Source organism: Narcine bancroftii, chromosome 9 (genome assembly GCF_036971445.1).
Source record: "Narcine bancroftii isolate sNarBan1 chromosome 9, sNarBan1.hap1, whole genome shotgun sequence".
Taxonomy (NCBI): domain Eukaryota; kingdom Metazoa; phylum Chordata; class Chondrichthyes; order Torpediniformes; family Narcinidae; genus Narcine; species Narcine bancroftii.
Genome location: NC_091477.1, coordinates 118921148 through 118938057, shown reverse-complemented (window position 1 = coordinate 118938057; position 16910 = coordinate 118921148). Strand labels below are relative to the sequence as shown.

Below are 16910 nucleotides of genomic sequence, written 5' to 3'. Positions count from 1 at the left end.
TGCCTTGTGCTCTTCCTGCAGGTACACCTTCTCGTCCAAACTAGTAGGCAAGTGGTGTATCACCACGGTGGGTAGACCCACTTACCTGCATTTGGAATCTATCAGAAGGTGCTTTCAAGCTGCCTTGAACCCCCCACTCACTAGGCAGCTTGAAAGGGTCTGACCCGGTCAGCGTCATCCAAAGTCGACCGGGTCCCTGCCCTACCTCAGAGGTAGTCAGGGAAATTAGTTAAAGTTTCCCAGGACGTGTCAACCAGCGGCTTGAACAGCAAAATGGCTGACCCGGATACGCGCTGGCCTCACAGGGAAACCCCCGGCTGAGGTGTCTGCCTTGATCGGGGGAGAGAGGGCCCTGGGGTGGAGAAGAGGAGGGGGGAGAGGTCGCTGGCATGAGGGGGAGAGATGGGGGCCGCAATCAGGGGGGGAGTGAGGCCGCTGCCATTGGGGGTGGAAGTCGCTGCTGCAAGGGGGAGAGGCAGGGACCACGATCAGCAGGAAAGGGGTCGCTGCCGCGCTGTGGAGAGGAGAGGGGTTGTTGCTGTGGTGGGGGAGAGGAGAGGGCTCGGCTGCCGCAGGGTAGGTGGGGGGGGGGTGATTGATGGTGGGAAGGAGACCGACAGCTGGTGGGGGGGACGAGTTTGCATGACACGTCACTTACCGCGTCATCGCAGGGGCGTGATCCCCCTTAAATCACTGGGTTGGCAACTTACTGGGGCTGTCCCCCCTCAGCTTAAAAGGCGCTGGAGGCACTTTGCCCCACTAATTGCACTTGGGTCCTGGGTGCTGCATCTTAAAACCACCTAGTATTTCTCAATTTTTTTTAACCCACTCATATACCACCTTTAAGTCTTCTTTCTTTGGCTTGGCTTCGCAGACGAAGATTTATGGAGGGGTAAATGTCCACTTCAGCTGCAGGCTCGTTTGTGGCCGACAAATCCGATGCGGGACAGGCAGACACGACTGCAGCGGTTGCAGGGGAAAATTGGTGGGTTGGGGTTGGGTGTTGGGTTTTTCCACCTTTAAGTAATCCCTTACTAACCACAGAGCACCCACGGTAAAAAAAAACCACTGAGACCCACTGCTCTACATCATTCAAATTCCTTCCTGTCCCAATACAAGTTTGAATCCTACCATCACGGTTATCATAGATTAATTCAAAAACTTGTTCCTCATGTGAATTAAGGAACCATCTAATGCAGTGCTATCCTTTTTTTGATACTTGTATCTATAAAAAATGACTTGCTCTGTTTTCCTTAAAAATTTGTATGTAACTTTATATGATGAACTCAAAAAAAGAGGTTATCACAATGCTATCAGAATGCCAATGACCCGGGTTCTAAAGTTGTGGGGATGAAATTTTAACCTTAGGATCTTGGGGTAAAAAAAAAACAGTCTATAAAGCTATGAAACAATTTTATTGGCCTAGTCTGAGAAAAGGTGTTGGGACATATTGTCAGACCTGGCACACTTGTCAGGTTGCGGGGAAACCTAATCAAGGCCCCACTGTAAGTCCTTTAAAACAGATTCCTTCTTTTGGAGAATCTTTTCTAACGTTATTGTGGATGGTGTTGGCCCATTTCCCAAGATGAAAGCTGGAAATGAATATTTGTTGACTATCATGTGTACGGCTTTCTGGTTTCCAGAAGCCAGACCACTTAAAAATATTAAAGCTAAGACTGTGTAATGTACTCTTGTGATGTTTTTCACTTTGGTTGGTCTGTCTAATGAGATTCAATCAGATCAGGGGAGTAATTTTATGTCAGGATTGTTTCAGCAGTTAGTTTATAAATTGAGAGCTAAACAAATCACATCATCTGCATATCACCCAGAATCTCAAGGGTCCTTGGAGATATTCCATTCGACCCTAAAACCCATGTTGAGGACCTATTGTTGTGAGAATGAGAAGGACTGGGATGAAGGTGTCCATTTGGTTTTGTTTGCAGTGAGAGAGTCTGTACAAGAATCGTTAGTTTTATTCCTTTTGAGTTGGTATTTAGACATGAAGTTAGAGGACGCTGACTGTCATTGAAAGGAACAACAAGGATGTGTAGTTGAATTTGTTAGATTATGTTTCAACATTTCAAGATTGTTTGCAGAAAGTTTGTAAAATAGCAGAGGAGAATTTGAAAATGGCTCAAAATAAAATGAACGTCTGGTATGATTAAAAAAAAAGGCAAGAGAGAGAATTTTTAAACCAGGGGATAAAGTGTTAATTTTGTTCCCAATAAATTCTAATCCTCTTAGGGCAAAATTTTCAGGACTGTACGAAATAGAATCCAAAGTAAATTAAGTCAACTACCTATTTAAAACATAAAACACAGAGTTGACATGTCAACATGTTGAAACTTTACTATTGAGAATTTGGATGTTAGTAAGATGCAGCCTTCACCAGAGATATTATCTGAGAAGATTATGTATCATGAGACGATACAAGCTGATTCTTGTGAGTGTCACTTTAAAGAAAACATTGTCCCAGTTTTTCCCCATCTAATTCAAGCATTTTGCAGTATTTGGATGAAATGTTGGCTCATCTGCAGCCCCAGTAAAAGGAACAAATGAAACACTTAATTTTAAAATTTAAGAACTTGTTTCCAGATGGGCCTCAGAGAACTTCAATACCTTGCCATGATGGAGAAGCAAAACCTATCAAACAACATCTATGTAGAATGCATGTTGAAAAGAGAGTGAAGATATGCTAAAGAATGACATTATTAGACGTTCTATCTGAGATTGGAGGTCACCATGTGTCCTGGTGCCTAAATCAGATGGGACAGTTAGATTTTGCACTGATCCTAGAAAAGTTAATGCAGTAACAAAGACAGATGTTTATCTTATCCCTAGGGTGGATGATTGTGTGGACAAGGTTGGAAAGGTTAAGTTTCTTATGAGAATGGGCTTGTTAAAAGGTTACTGGTATGTTCCCTTAACAGGGAAAGGTAGAGAAATGTCTGCATTTGAAACACCATCAGGTCTATATGAAGAAAATGTTCTACCATTTGGAATGAAGGATGCTCCAGAAACATTTCAATGGAAGATCAATTCTGTGAGTTAAGATTTAAAGCTTACAGATGCTTATATTGATGATTTGGTTACTAGGAATGACACTTGGGAAGCAGATATGATTTCATTAAAAAAAATTGTTCAATAAACTTTCAGAAGCAAACTTTACTGTTAATTTAGCTAAAAGTGAATTTGGTCATACTACAATTACTTATCTTGGTTATGTTGTTGATCAAGGAAAATTGGCACCTATAGAAGCAAATGTTCAGACAATTTCTGAGATTCCCATGGGTAAGAAAGGTGTTAGGAGATTTTTAGGAATGGCAGGGTATTATAGAAATATCTGTAAAAACTTTGCTGATATTGCTCTTCCTTTGATTAACCTTTTGAAAAAGGGTGTAAAGTTTATTTGGACAACCATTTGTCAGGAAGAATTTGACAAACTGAAAAGCCATTTTATGTCACAAATCTGTGCTTAAATCACCTGACTGAAAAGCCATTTTCTTTTGCAGTCAATGCAAGAGCTGTTCTATCACAAAAAAATGACTGTGATAATATTGACCATCCAGTGGCTTATATATCTCAGAAATTTCAATCAACACCAAAATAATTATTCTACTATTGAAAAATAATTATTTTCCCTTGTATAGGCTTTGCAACATTTTGAGGTATACATTTGCAAAGTTATGGGACCAATTATGGTTTACACTGATCACAATCCTTTAGTGTTTTCAAGTAAAATAAACAATAAAAATAGATGATTGTTAAATTGGTGTTTGATTTTGCAAGAATATGATTTAATAATAACTCATATTAAAGGCAAGGGTAATGTGATTACTGATTGCCTTTAAAGCTGTTGAATTTGCATGTTGTTTCTGCAATATCTGTGTATTATATTGTATAACATAAGAATGTGAAATATACCAGATAAATAGTAGATTGCAGTTTAAAATTTTGATCTTTAAAAAGTTCAACATTTCTTCCATTGGAAGGAGGTGTGATGGAATTGTGCTATTATTAATCTTCAGGTTAAATTATAAATATTTCTTAGAAAAGGGTCTTTGTGAGTTGGATACAGGGATATACACAGACATTTACACACAGAAACCACTTCGTGAGTTGAAGTGTTTCAAATTCACTGTTCTGTTGAAGCTCTATAAACAACCATAAAAGTCAGAAGAGATTCTTCATTGAAACTAAAGACAATAGTGTTTGCTGAGAGATGGTATCTGTTCAAACAAGCTGGCCTTTGCTTCAATAATCTGTGCACACACAAAGCCATCCACTTGTGACCTGAGCAGATAAATCGGAACCATCAACTCAAACTTTTGGAAAAGATGAGACTTCAAACAGAACCAAGAGTGATGGCATGTAATATGATTATGGCTCCAAGAAGGAATCTTTAATATTGTACCAGTCATCAACTGAAGGATGAACTGCAATAGCCTTCAGTGAGAGAGGCTCTGTTGAGTTATATTCTCCTTGTCATGGGAGGTACACAGAATCAGTGGCTTTGAAGAGAAAGAGCCATTTCACTGTCTCTTTGTCAAAAGAGGGCTATTCTATCATATCCATTTTTAAATAGCCACTTCAAGTAACCCTTTCCAGGGTGTGAAATCAAGATTAAAACAAGTTCTGTAACCTCCGTGCAAGAGAGGGAAATCATTCGTATGAAGAAACCATTCTCTGAAAACAACTCTACAAGAAGTTGTAAGTTCTGAGAACAGTAAAGATTCAGAGTTTCAACATGAAAGATTTCTGAGACAGAATTAAAAAAAATTGACTTTTAACAATCATGCCTAAACTGTAATGATTTGGGACTCCCCCCCCCCCCCACACACACACACACAATGAACTGGTGATGCCCCACCACCCCTTGACTCGGTGCAGGCACGGCTCTAGGCTACAAGGGACACTAATTAAATGCCCCCCAACCCTAGTGCACATCTTACCAAGTTTCTCCAGAACCCTTCACATTTCTTGGCCTGGAGAGAAACAGCGTGGTCCCAAGCTGGCAAAAGATAGAAAGCAAAGAGCACAGGACCCCTTTATAGCGCTGAAGGGACAAGCCCACATCATTTACTGGGGGCCAATAGCTCAGTGGCAGGAAGGTTAATCTAGTTACAACAGCCAATGGTCCAAGGCCAAGTACAGGCAGGGTGGACAGTGCAGTCCAGGTAATTTACATTGGACTAACAGCTAGATGTGCAATAATGGGTGGGGCGGAACCAAACCTTGATTGGCAGCTGGTGTGTCCTCCGGCAAGTTATGGGACAGCGCTGTCACATGACAGCCACAACCCTTCCCAATACACACACATACGTTTGCGCATAGTGGGGTTAAGTTAGAGTTAAGTAAGAAGTGTTATGCGATTTATAATTAATAATACAAAATTATTATTGTTTTTTTAAAATATCATTGCCTTGGTGAATTTCTGTTGCTGCTGGTCTATGTCGTAACACTAATCTATGCCGAAATCTCGCTTTTTTTCAGGCCCCCAAGTCCTGGCAGCATCCTTGTAAATCTGCTCTGCACCACCTCCAGCTTCACAATACGTTTCCTGTAGCACAGTGACCAAAACTGAACACAATACTCCAAATGTCACTGTTGTCTTATACAATGGCAACATGACCTCCCAACTGCCTCTTCCCCAGGACCTCAGTAGAAGGGCACTGTGTCAAAAGCCGTTTTGATCTCAACCTGTGAACCCATTTTCAAGGAGCTATACACCCTCTGCTCTAAAACACTCCCACGATCACTACCATAGGTTCTACACTTCCCAAAATACACCTCACATTTCTCTGTATTCAATTCAATTAAATTAAATAATTCTTGAGAATAACCCTATTAGACATATCAATCCTATTAGGGTTCTTAGTTCTCTGGAAGCTCCCAAATATATGTATCTCTTAACATTCTTCTATATATAGAGGGAGAGATTTAACAGTGCCAGGAGAGGCAAGTTTTCACCCAGAGGCTATGGAACATGGTGTCAGAGAAAACGATAGAAGTGGTTACGACTTTCACATCGTATTTAGACAGATATTGAGGCGGGACAGGTTTTAAAGGATATGGGCTAAATGAAGGCAAAAGGGACAGGCCCAGAATGCTGATTGGGTCAGCAAGCATGAGTTGGGCCAAAGGGCCCGTTCGTGCTGCACCACTCATTGACCCTCTGTCTCCATAATGGCAGTTCCTAATTTTGTTGCTGCATGTCTGGCAGAGACAGAGCCTCTGAACAGTGGGAAGACACGAATGTACATTAGAACAGGAAGCTTGGACATTGGGGAATAAATATAATCAAACTTCTTTTCCTGCTGCTTCATATTTCAATTGGAGACTTTCTGACGAGGACTAATTCATCAACAATATTTTTTATCAGTTATTTAATCTGGCAAAATCTCCCAAGGAAATTCTGAGTAGTACTAAGGACCAATGAGCACTGATCGACATTAAGGATAATAACAAAGTGCTTTGTTAAAGAGGTAAAGGTTTAAGGGACACCTTCAAGGAAATAAGTGGGCATGAAGGTTTAGAGACAGAATTCAGATATCCTAAATATCCCAATGAACCTACGTTTTAAAGGGGGGAGGAAATTGGAGCACCTGGAGGAAACATGCAGGCACGGGGAGAGCCCCAGGCACGGGATTCGAACCCCAGTCGCTGGTGATGTAGTAGCATTGCGCTAACCACTACACTATCTATGCCACCCCACTGATGAGAAGAGAAGATTTCAATGGATGTCCATTGATTCAGATATGGCTTGCAAGAGGAATCCTGTCCTCCAGCTTGACAAAGTTTCACTGGCTCCACAACCTCTGGCTTCGGCCTCTTCCACCAGGAGGAATGAAAGAAGCAATGCTCAGCCGGTCAGGCAATAGCTGTGGAGATAAAACCAAGTTAATGTCCCAGATTGATGAGGTGGCAAAAATTGTAGCATGAAAGTCATCGATGTCAGATGGATTTCATTGAGTGGTTATTCATCTGGACTGCTCCAGCAACACTTCATAACCCCCCCCCCCCCCCCTTTATTAGAAGGAACAAAGACAATGTGCACTTAAGCACCACTATGTGCATGTTCCCCACCAAGTCACAGACCATTGACCTCTCCGGTTTCTGCTAGCCTACTCTCTGTTCTCTCTTCCTTCCCTGTCGCTTTGCCTTCTGTCCTCCAGCTCTCCACCCCATTCCCTCTCCATTTACATGTTTGCTGGTGTTCCCCCCTCCCTTATCCACCTATTCCTTCCTGCCTTTGAGACCATGCTCCTCCCCCTGTCCCTCTCCCCTACCTTTTCATCCGAGCGCCTGCCGGCATTTTCTCATACTTTGAATGGCAAGCAAGTCCCAAAATGCAAGATAATTTATACTTTTTTCAGCACGTGTTGGCAGATTTACTTCCAAGTTCGTGTGTGATTGCAAATGGCCATTATGACCTAATCTTGTCCTTCAGGAAGCAGTTGGAAATAATTTACAAAGCTCATTTTTTAAATATATTCGTGGAATGTGGGCTTCACAGGTTGAACCAGCATTTAATTGCCCATCCCGAGTTGCCCTTGAGGAGGTGGTGGTGAGTTGTTGCCTTGATTGGCAGCAGGGATGGGTGTACCCATCATGCTTTCAGGGAGGCAGTTCCAGGATTTTGACCCAGTGACAGTGTAGGAACAGTGGTACATAATGTACATTTCTAAATCAGGTTGGTGTGCAGTTGGGAGGGCAACATCAGGAACAACAATGAGTTGCACTACAGAGAAGAGGTGAAAAATCTCATGATATGGTGCAAGAATAACAACTTGACTGTCAAATTTGGACATACTGCATCCTTCCAGCCCACGAGCCTGTGCTGCCCAAGTACACCTAATTAACTTGCAACCTCCATACATTTCAAAGGGTGGGAGGAAAGCAGAACACCCCCCCCCCCCCCGCCCTCCACCAGAGGAAACCCACCTAAACATGGGAAGAATGAACAAACTCCTTACAGACAGCGTGGGAATCTGTACTCGGGTCACTGTCGCTGTGTTGTGCAAACTCTGCTTCCCCCTAAATTGGGAACTTTCAGGAGGACCAGGAACGACCACCCTCCACTACACATCAATAATTCTATAGTGGAGAGAACTCTAATCGGGGCACAGAACTTCTCCTTAATTGTTAGGAAGGCACAACATTGACTGCATTTCCTGAGAAGACTGAAGTGGGCAAGGCTACCGGCCACCATTATGTCAACCTTCTACAGGACCTCTATTGCGAGCATCCTGGCCGGCTGCATCACGGTGTGGCACGGTTGCTGTAGAGAATTGGATCAGAGGTCATTCCACAGGACCATAAGAGTGGTAAAGAGGATCAATGGGGTCTCCCTCTCTGCAATTGACAATGAGCTACAGGGATTGTTGTCTGATGTGGGACCACAAATTCATTGAGGACTCCTTCCATCCCACACACAGCATCTTTCAACTCCTCCCATCAAGGAAGAGATTCAGGGGTATTAAAGCCAACATCTCCAGGTTGAGGAACAGCTTTGTCCCTCGGGCAGTGAGAATGCTGAACGACCAAAGGAATTGTTCACACTAACCATCTGAGACTCTCATATATATATATATATATATATATATATATATAGACAGAGAGAGAGAGAGAGAGAGAGAGAGAGCAAGCAATATTTATTTATTTATTTGTCATGGGTATGTATTAATTATCTGTATATGTGTTACATTTGATTATGCATTGGAATGTTGGCACTGAGGACTGGAGAACACTGTTTCATCGGATTGTACGTGTGCAATCAGATGTTAGGAAATTCAACTTCAACTTCAACTTCAACCTCCAAGTGATGAGGTCTCCATGTTTTTTGCTGCCCTTGTTCTTCTAGCTGAAAGAGGTGGTGGGTTTGGAACATGCTCTCTTCAGATGACCCAAAGATTGATGTGTAGCGAACAGCAAGGAAGGCTTTCAAAGCTTGCAGAGGGACCTTGACCAGCTGGAACAATGGGCTGCAAAATGGCAGATAGAATTTGATGCAGATTAATGTGAGGGGTTGTATTTTGGAAGGACAAACCAAGCTTGGACATACATGGTATACAGCAGGGTACCGAGATGCGAGGTAGAGCAGAGGGATCTGGGAATTCAGGTACAGAATTCCCTGAAATTTATGTCACAGGTACAGTAGATAAGTTTGCAAAGAGAGCCTTTGGCACATTGGGCTTCATAAATCAACATATTGAGTATAAGAGGATGTGGCCAGGACTCAGAGGTCTGAGCTGTAGGGAGAGGTTGACCAGGAGTGCAGCAGGATGAGGGATGATCTCACAGAGGTGTACAAAATCATGGGAGGAATAAATTGGGTGAACAGAGAGTCTTTTGCTCAGAGTAGGGGAATCAGTAACCAGTGGCCATCAGATTAAACAGAAGGGGGAGAGATTTAACAAGAACGTGAGGGGTAACCTTTTAACGCAGAGGAAGGTGGGTGTATGGAACGGGCTGCTGGAGGAGGTGCTTGAGGCAGGTACTGTTGCAAATTTTAAGAAACATTTGGATGGACACATGGATAGGATGGATTTCGAGGGACAGACACCAGTGTCTGGTATGAGCACGTTGGCCCAAAGGGCTTGTTTCCACACGGTGCGAATCTATGACTGCATAAATACCCTTCACATCCTGAAAGGGATGGGTTAAGTGCTGCATCAAGTAAAGTAAGACTTTTCACATTTGGCCTGGCTTTATCTCCCAATCCCTCAATGAATTGGATTAAATCAATGGGAATGAGAGAAGATCAGTGACACATGATGGAAAGCAGAACCTTGACCTAGCAGCAACATTAACTGAACCTTTCCTTTTATTTAAAAATTGAGATCTAAAGGCATTTTCCCGATCCCCAATATAACCCTGCAGAATGTTTATGAGAGTCTAATGTAACCTTTGTCTGTTAAGTGTATCACCAAGTCCATGACAGATTTGCAAAGGGAAAAGGGCCTCATGATAAAGTTTCCTGGGTGCGTGATAGGATGCTTTCATTCAGTCCCAATAGGTTACGGCAACAGCGCGACACAGCTGGGGAAGCCTGCTGCTTCACACGTCGGGAGAGCCAGGTTCAATCCTGACCTTGGGTGAGGTTTGCGCATTGTCCCGATGACCACAGGGATTTCCTCTGCCTGATCCACTATCCTCCCACATCCCACACAGATGAGTTAATTTGGTATGGGCATGGTGATAAGAGGCAGAATCTGGGGAGAGTTGGCGAGAGTATTATTTGCCTGACTAATTTTTTTTGGATTATATTGTATTTACAGCATGGTGCAAGCTGATTCTGGCCATTTTGACCCATGCTGCCCATTTTATCTTTTAGAATGAATATTGATTTTTCTATCCTTTTATATTTATTGTCTCATGGTATAACTTTGTGTGGTGAAATATGTAAATTATATGACTTTTTCTGGTTGACCCTGCTCTTACTGGCCGGCTCATGACGCCTCCCCTTTCTCCCCCATAAAGGCTGTCATGCCACAAGCCTTCCCCCAGTTCGAATCCGGGTCAGGGAGAGCCAGCAACACAAGGGATGCTGTCCATCTCTTCAGTTCCAATAACTTCAGACTTTGCTTAATTGATTGTGTATCACTATTGGTGACTTAATGTTACTGTAGTTGGTGTATCACCAGGTTCATTCCAGAGATAAGGGGTTGACCTACGAGGAGGTACCAAATCGCTTGGGAATTCAGAAGAATGAAAGGAGATCTTATAAAAACATATAAAATTATAAAAGGGAGAGAAGCAGGAAAATTGTTTCCACTGGTAGGTTAGTCCAGAACTAGGGGACACAGCCTCAAGATTCAGGGGAGTAGATTTAAGACAGAGATGAGGTAAAACTGTTTTTCCTAGCGAGTACTGAATCTGTGGAATTCTCTGCCCAGGGAAGCAGATGAGGCGACTTCATTAAACATATTTAAGGTTCAGTTAGATCAATGGTTCTTGACCTTTTTCCTTTCCACTCACATATCTCTTTAAGTCATCCCTATGCCATTGGTGCTCTGTGATTAGTAAGGGATTGTTTAAGGTGGGATGTGGGTGGGAAGGGAAGATTGAAAATCACTGCTCTAGACCAAATTATTTCTGAAATATTTTGCTTGATAAAAATTCTCATTGGCCCATTTCCTTTGGAGTTATGAAACCGTGCACAATGAGGTACGATTAAAGCAGTGGGTTTCAAACTTTTTCTTCCCACCCACATCTCACTTTAAGCAACCCCTTACTAATCACAGAGCACCGATGGCATAGGGATGACTTAAAGTGGGATGTGAGTGGAAAGAAAAAGGTTGAGAACCACTGAATTAGATAGATCTTTACATAAAAAAGGAATTGAGGGATATGGGGAAAAGGCAGGTAGGTGGAGTTGAATCAATGATCAGATCAGCCATGATCTTAATAAATGGCAGAGCAGGCTCGATGGACCAGATGACCGACTCCTGTCCCTATTCCTTATGTATATTCCCCTGTATGGCTGCAGCTGGTAAGAAATTTGCATCTGCACATTGTGCTTATGTCTATTTCAATAAGCTCTCATACTCCAATAGATGGAAATAGGATAGTATTTGGGATTGTTCATGGGCCAAAGGGCCTGTTCTCTCTTGCAGTAGATCAGCAGATGCTGTGATTGTAGTTAAAAACACAGAAGTGCTGGAGGATCACAGCAGGCCCCACAGCATCCGCAGGAGGTATAAAGATGTATAACCGGCATTTCGGGCCTGAGGCTTTGTTCAAAGCAGGCAGGTACCTGAATTAAAAGGCAGGAGAGAAGGGAAGAAAGGGCAGGGGTAGGAGCACAGGCCAACAGACAAAAGATGATAATTGGATGTGGGTTCATGGTCACTGTGGATGGGCCGAAGGGCCTGTTCTCAAGGTTTAAAATTCAAGGTTTAATTTTCCTGTTATTGTCATGTAATAATACATAAAAAATGCAATATACATGAAATGCTTTAACTTTTGCCCACCTTAAGATAGGCAAAGAGTTACCATGAGCATTGCCCGGTGCCTCTTAAGTTACAAAAGAAAGTCCCTTCAGAGCCCCCGACTGTCCGTGGATTCACCTCCAGCGCTCCCGCAGCCTCTGCAGCCGCTCAGATTCTTGTTTAATTAATTGGCAACCCAAGCTCCAGGTGCAAACCTCAGGGGGCCTTCAGCACCCGAGTCTCTTCGGCCCTCAGCACCCTCTTGAATCCTGGCTCCAATACCTGGTTCATGTGAGCCTGTCTCCAGCAGCCCACAGCCCGGGTGGGTCCCCTGACCGCGAGACACCCAAAGCCTGTGTATGTGGTCCCTCAGCCACTGAGCCCCTCATTCTCCCACAATTCTGTGAATGTTGTGCCAATAAATTCATAGAGCAGTGTTGCAGATGTCCTGTATCACCTTAGAGCAGGGACCATGGAATTTTATACACGACTGTTTTTAAAAACCCTGGTGGGTATCCTTCAAATTCTCCAGCAACATTTGGACACTAACTCATTTGACTGAGACAATAAATCAACTATACTGCTTTAAACTGTCGCTGACAAATGGAGACTTTGTTCCTACTGATTAACATTCGGCTGGTGAAACCACACTTCATGCTGCTTTCTACAGTGGTTAATTAATGAAGGAAAATCTAGGAGCTTAGCTCTGAAAACTGTGGGAAGAATCAGAAACCAGGATTTGTTAAATGCCCATCCATGCCCACATCTGGACAATAGACCCACAAAGTCTTCCATCATGGCTTACTGGCCTAGTTTGTCCACACCGGACATCACGCTCTCCTGCTTTAATCCCACATGCCTGCATTAGGCCCATACGTTTCCAACCCCCTCCCAACTCTCTCTGCTGCTATCCAAATGTTTTGTAAAGGAAATTAACATTCCTGCCTCCATCACTTTGTCTGCCAGCTCTTTCCACGGAAACCGCAGATGCTGTGATTGTAGCAAAAGATTAGAAAGTCTGCAGATGATACGAAGATTAGTAGTGTGGTGGACAGTGAGGAAGGTTTTCAAAGCTTGCACTGGGAAATGGGCCATTTAGAAGAGTGGAAAGAAAGATGGCAGATGGAGTTTAATGTTGGTAAGTGTGAGGTGCTACATTTTGGTCAGACTGATCAGCAAAGGTAATTCACATTAAAAGGTCGCCATTTGAGGAGTGCAGTAGAACAATGGGATTTAGGAATTCTGGTACATAATTCCCTGAAAGTGGAGTTATATATAGATAGGGTGGTGAAGAAAACTTTTGGTATGTTGGCTTCATAAATCAGAGTATTGAGTTGAAGTTGTATAAGGCATTGGTGAGGCCAAATTTGGAATACTGTGTGCAGTTTTGGTTGCCGAATTATAGGAAGGATATCAACAGAATAGAGAGGGTGTAGAGGAGATTTACATAAATGTTGCCTGAGTTTTAGTGTTTGAGTTACAGGGAAAGAACAAATAGGCTAGGATGTTATTCGCTGGAGCGTAGAAGACTGAGGTGTGTTTTGATCGAGGTATTTAAAATTATGAGGGGGACAGATAGAGTGAATGTGGACAGGCTTTTTCCATTGAGAATGGGGGAGATTCAAACAAGAGGACATAGATTGAGATTGAAGGGAGAAAAGTAGAAGGGAAACATGAAGGGGAGTTTCTTCACTCAGAGAGTGGTGGGAGTGTGGAATGAGCTTCAGGCTCGACTTTAATATTTAAGGAAACGTTGGATAGATATATGGATGAGAGAGGTGTGGAAAATTATGGGTTGGGTGTGGGTCAGTGGGATTAGGTGGGAGAAGGTGTTTGACATGGACTAGAAGGGCCAAACTGGCTTATTTCTGTGCTGTAATTGTTATATGGTTATATGGAAGAAGACATGGCCTTGGTGGTGAGGGTACTTGAGGATAGATGCTGGTTTCTTGAGACACCACCTCTTGCAGATGTCCTTAATAGAGTGAAGATGGGTACCCATGATGGCAATAGCCAAGTTAACAACTCTCTGTAGTCATTCCCTGCCTTGTGCATTGGCATCTACATACCAGAGAGTGATGCAACCAGACAAAATGTTCTCCTATAGAAATTTGCAAGAGTCTTTGGTGAAACACCAAATCTCCTCAAACACTTCATGAAGTATAGCTGCTGTCGAGCCTTCTTCATGATTGCATCGTCATGGGGGCCCAAGGATGGATCTTCAGAGATGTTGACTCCCAGGAATTTGAAGTTCTTAACCCTTTCCCTTGCTGGCCAAGTGTAGAAGCACCTTCTGCAAGTTCAAGGACTTGCTGACACCAATTCATTCCTGATACAGACATTCCCACAAACAGCTTCCCCACCACCAATTCCACCCCTCCACCTGCACATCAGGGGCAACTTACAGTGGCTAATGGGCCCCGCCCTTCCCTTGGGATGTGGGGGGAAACCAGAGCACCAGGAGGAAACCCAAAAAGTCACAGGAAGAACACACAAACTCCGCCAGATAGCACCCAAATAGAACCCGGGTCTCTGGCACTTTACACACTGCACCACTGTAGCAGGATTGCTCCCTCTGCTCTTCGGTGGTTTTCCTCAGGCCAGCTCATTTAGCACAGTTCTCCGTCAGTCCTCTACCTCCACCGTCTTCCCCATCTCTTACGTTATTTGGCATCTCAATCGTGACACCACAATTCCACAGCAGAATTCCCTCCCTCAACCTCTTTCCCTCCCTCTGCAATGTCCTTTGAGAGGTTTGCTGTGTCCTCTTGTACGATATGGATCAAATTTTGTCTGATGCCCCTCTGAAATTCTGAGATAGAGCATGCTAACAGGCCCTTCCAGCCCATACTCCTAAATACGCCCACATGACCAATCAACCTACTGAACCCATACGTAATTAAAATGTGGGAAGAAACCAGAGCACCTGGAGGAAACCCACGGTGACACAGGTGAGGGAACGGATAAAGATAGTGGCAGATTTGAACCTGGGTCACTGCTGCTATCATAGCATTGTGTTAACCACTACACTAGCCGACGGGGCAATATTGCATGGAAGATCCACAGTGCATCCACGTAGGCACTGCCAGAATTCTGCCCACCTACCACACCTGTCCTGGTATAAAGAAGAACTCCCCTGCTAACCCCGTAATCACCATCAGGGTCGGAATTGGAGGTCAGAACAGAGATATTCCTGTTGGAAAAGAGCAAGGCATGAATAATAATGAAATCCTGGTGAAGCATTGATTAAGTGGGCAGCTATGGGCTTCGAACTGACCAGTGTCAGTCAGTGGAACCCTTCAGCTCCAGTTATACAGTCCCTCACATCAGCTGGAACCTTCAGTCCCGCGCAGCTGAATGCTATGATTGACAAAGAGGGCTGCAGCTCCCATGTGCTTCACAATTAATACAGCCCGAGCTTGGTGCAACAGAGTGCAACACATCAGTCGGAATCCCTGCACTGAAATGGAGTCAAGGAAATAGCTATAATCACTTTGTTGAGCACCTCGTCTCTGTCTGCTGCAATAGCGGGGATCTTCCAGTGGCCATCTATTTCAATTCCACCTCCCATGTCTGCCTCATGCGCTGCCCTAGACTAAGACCTCCCACAAATTGGGGGAACAGCCCATCATCTTCTGTCTGGGTGCCCTGGTCTCCATTAAACCCCCACTCCCACCGCCCCGCTCACTTCTTCTTTCCCCCTGTCACCTTTCCTTTACCTTTCTCTCTCCCCTTTTCCCTCTACCTCCTTTGACAGAGCCAAAATTAATTCTCACCCATCCAATGAACACTTTTTGGCTTGCTGGTTCTGGACTCTTCCCCCTCCTGCTCTTCCCCCTTTCATCTCTCGCTTTTCATCCTGCTCTTTCCTTCTAAGCACAATTCCGATTATCCAAAATGGTCGGGACCCGGCCTATGTCTGATAAACATTTTTTTTCGGAGAACTGGTCATTTTTTTAAAAACAGCCCAGTAGCAACTGCAAATCACCTGCTTAACCAACAACAAACAACAAGGGAAGGCTTTTTAAAACATTAAAATCATGTTTAATTCTCACCAAATAAAAGTGCTGGTTGCCGCCGATCTCCAAGACCTCCCCTCCTACCCGGAAGCCCGGCATCAACGCTGCTGTCCGGGAGGCCGCTCTCCTTGATGACGCCAGGACTCTTCCGACCACTTGCAGCTGAGTGGGATAGTTGGAGAGAGAGAGTCAATATGGGACGGTAAAAAAGAAATGGAAAGAGAGAGGGGAGGGAATTTCCTGAAACGAGGACAATTATTGTTCTAATTTCATGTCGGGTGAATTTTTTTCAACCTGCGAGGTCAGTTCGGCTCTACAAAAATTTTGGATAAATGAGGATTTCAGATATCCTCACTTATCCAAAATGTAAATTTCTTTTCAGATAAATGAAGATTTTGGAGTATCTGATTTCAGATGATCGGAGTTGTACTGTACCATGAGGAAGGGTCCAGCCTGAAAATCGATAATATATCTTTACCTTGTATGGATGCAGCGAGACTGGTTGAGTTCCTTTAGCATTTAGTGTATGTTTTTGGTGTAATTATAAAACAAGGGGATTCATTAGGTACAAATCTGATTCACAGAACAAATGGAGGCAATATGATAAATAAATATCTACTCAAGCAGTACGGTTAGTGCAACGCCGTTACAGCACTTGCGATCGGGACTGAGCTTCGAATCCCGAGCTCTCTGTAAAGAGTTTGTAGGTTCTCCCCGTGTCTGCGTGGGTTTTCCTTGGGGGCTCCAGTTTCTACCCACCCTTCAAAATGGGGTGTAATTTGGACTTATAGGAGTGAATTCATCTGTTACAATGCTGTATGCCTAATTTAAAAAAAAAATAGGGTGACGGGGACTCGACAGAACCTGCACCAGAGGCCAATTAGAGTTATAGAGTCACATAGCGTGGAAACAGGCCCTTGCTGATGTTGAGCAAAATGTCCCACCTACACCAGTCCTA

The 16910-nt window shown here is 43.6% G+C and overlaps 2 long non-coding RNA genes across 3 annotated transcripts in view; both read left to right on the top strand.

Moving 5' to 3' along the window:
* LOC138742717 (uncharacterized) overlaps window positions 1-16910 on the top strand; it is a 135850-nt gene that overhangs the window by 360 nt on the left and 118580 nt on the right. The window lies entirely within an intron of this gene.
* Window positions 614-8985, top strand: LOC138742718 (uncharacterized). Its single transcript, XR_011344373.1, has 2 exons — window positions 614-3043; window positions 5494-8985. It is a non-coding gene; the product is annotated as an uncharacterized lncRNA (long non-coding RNA).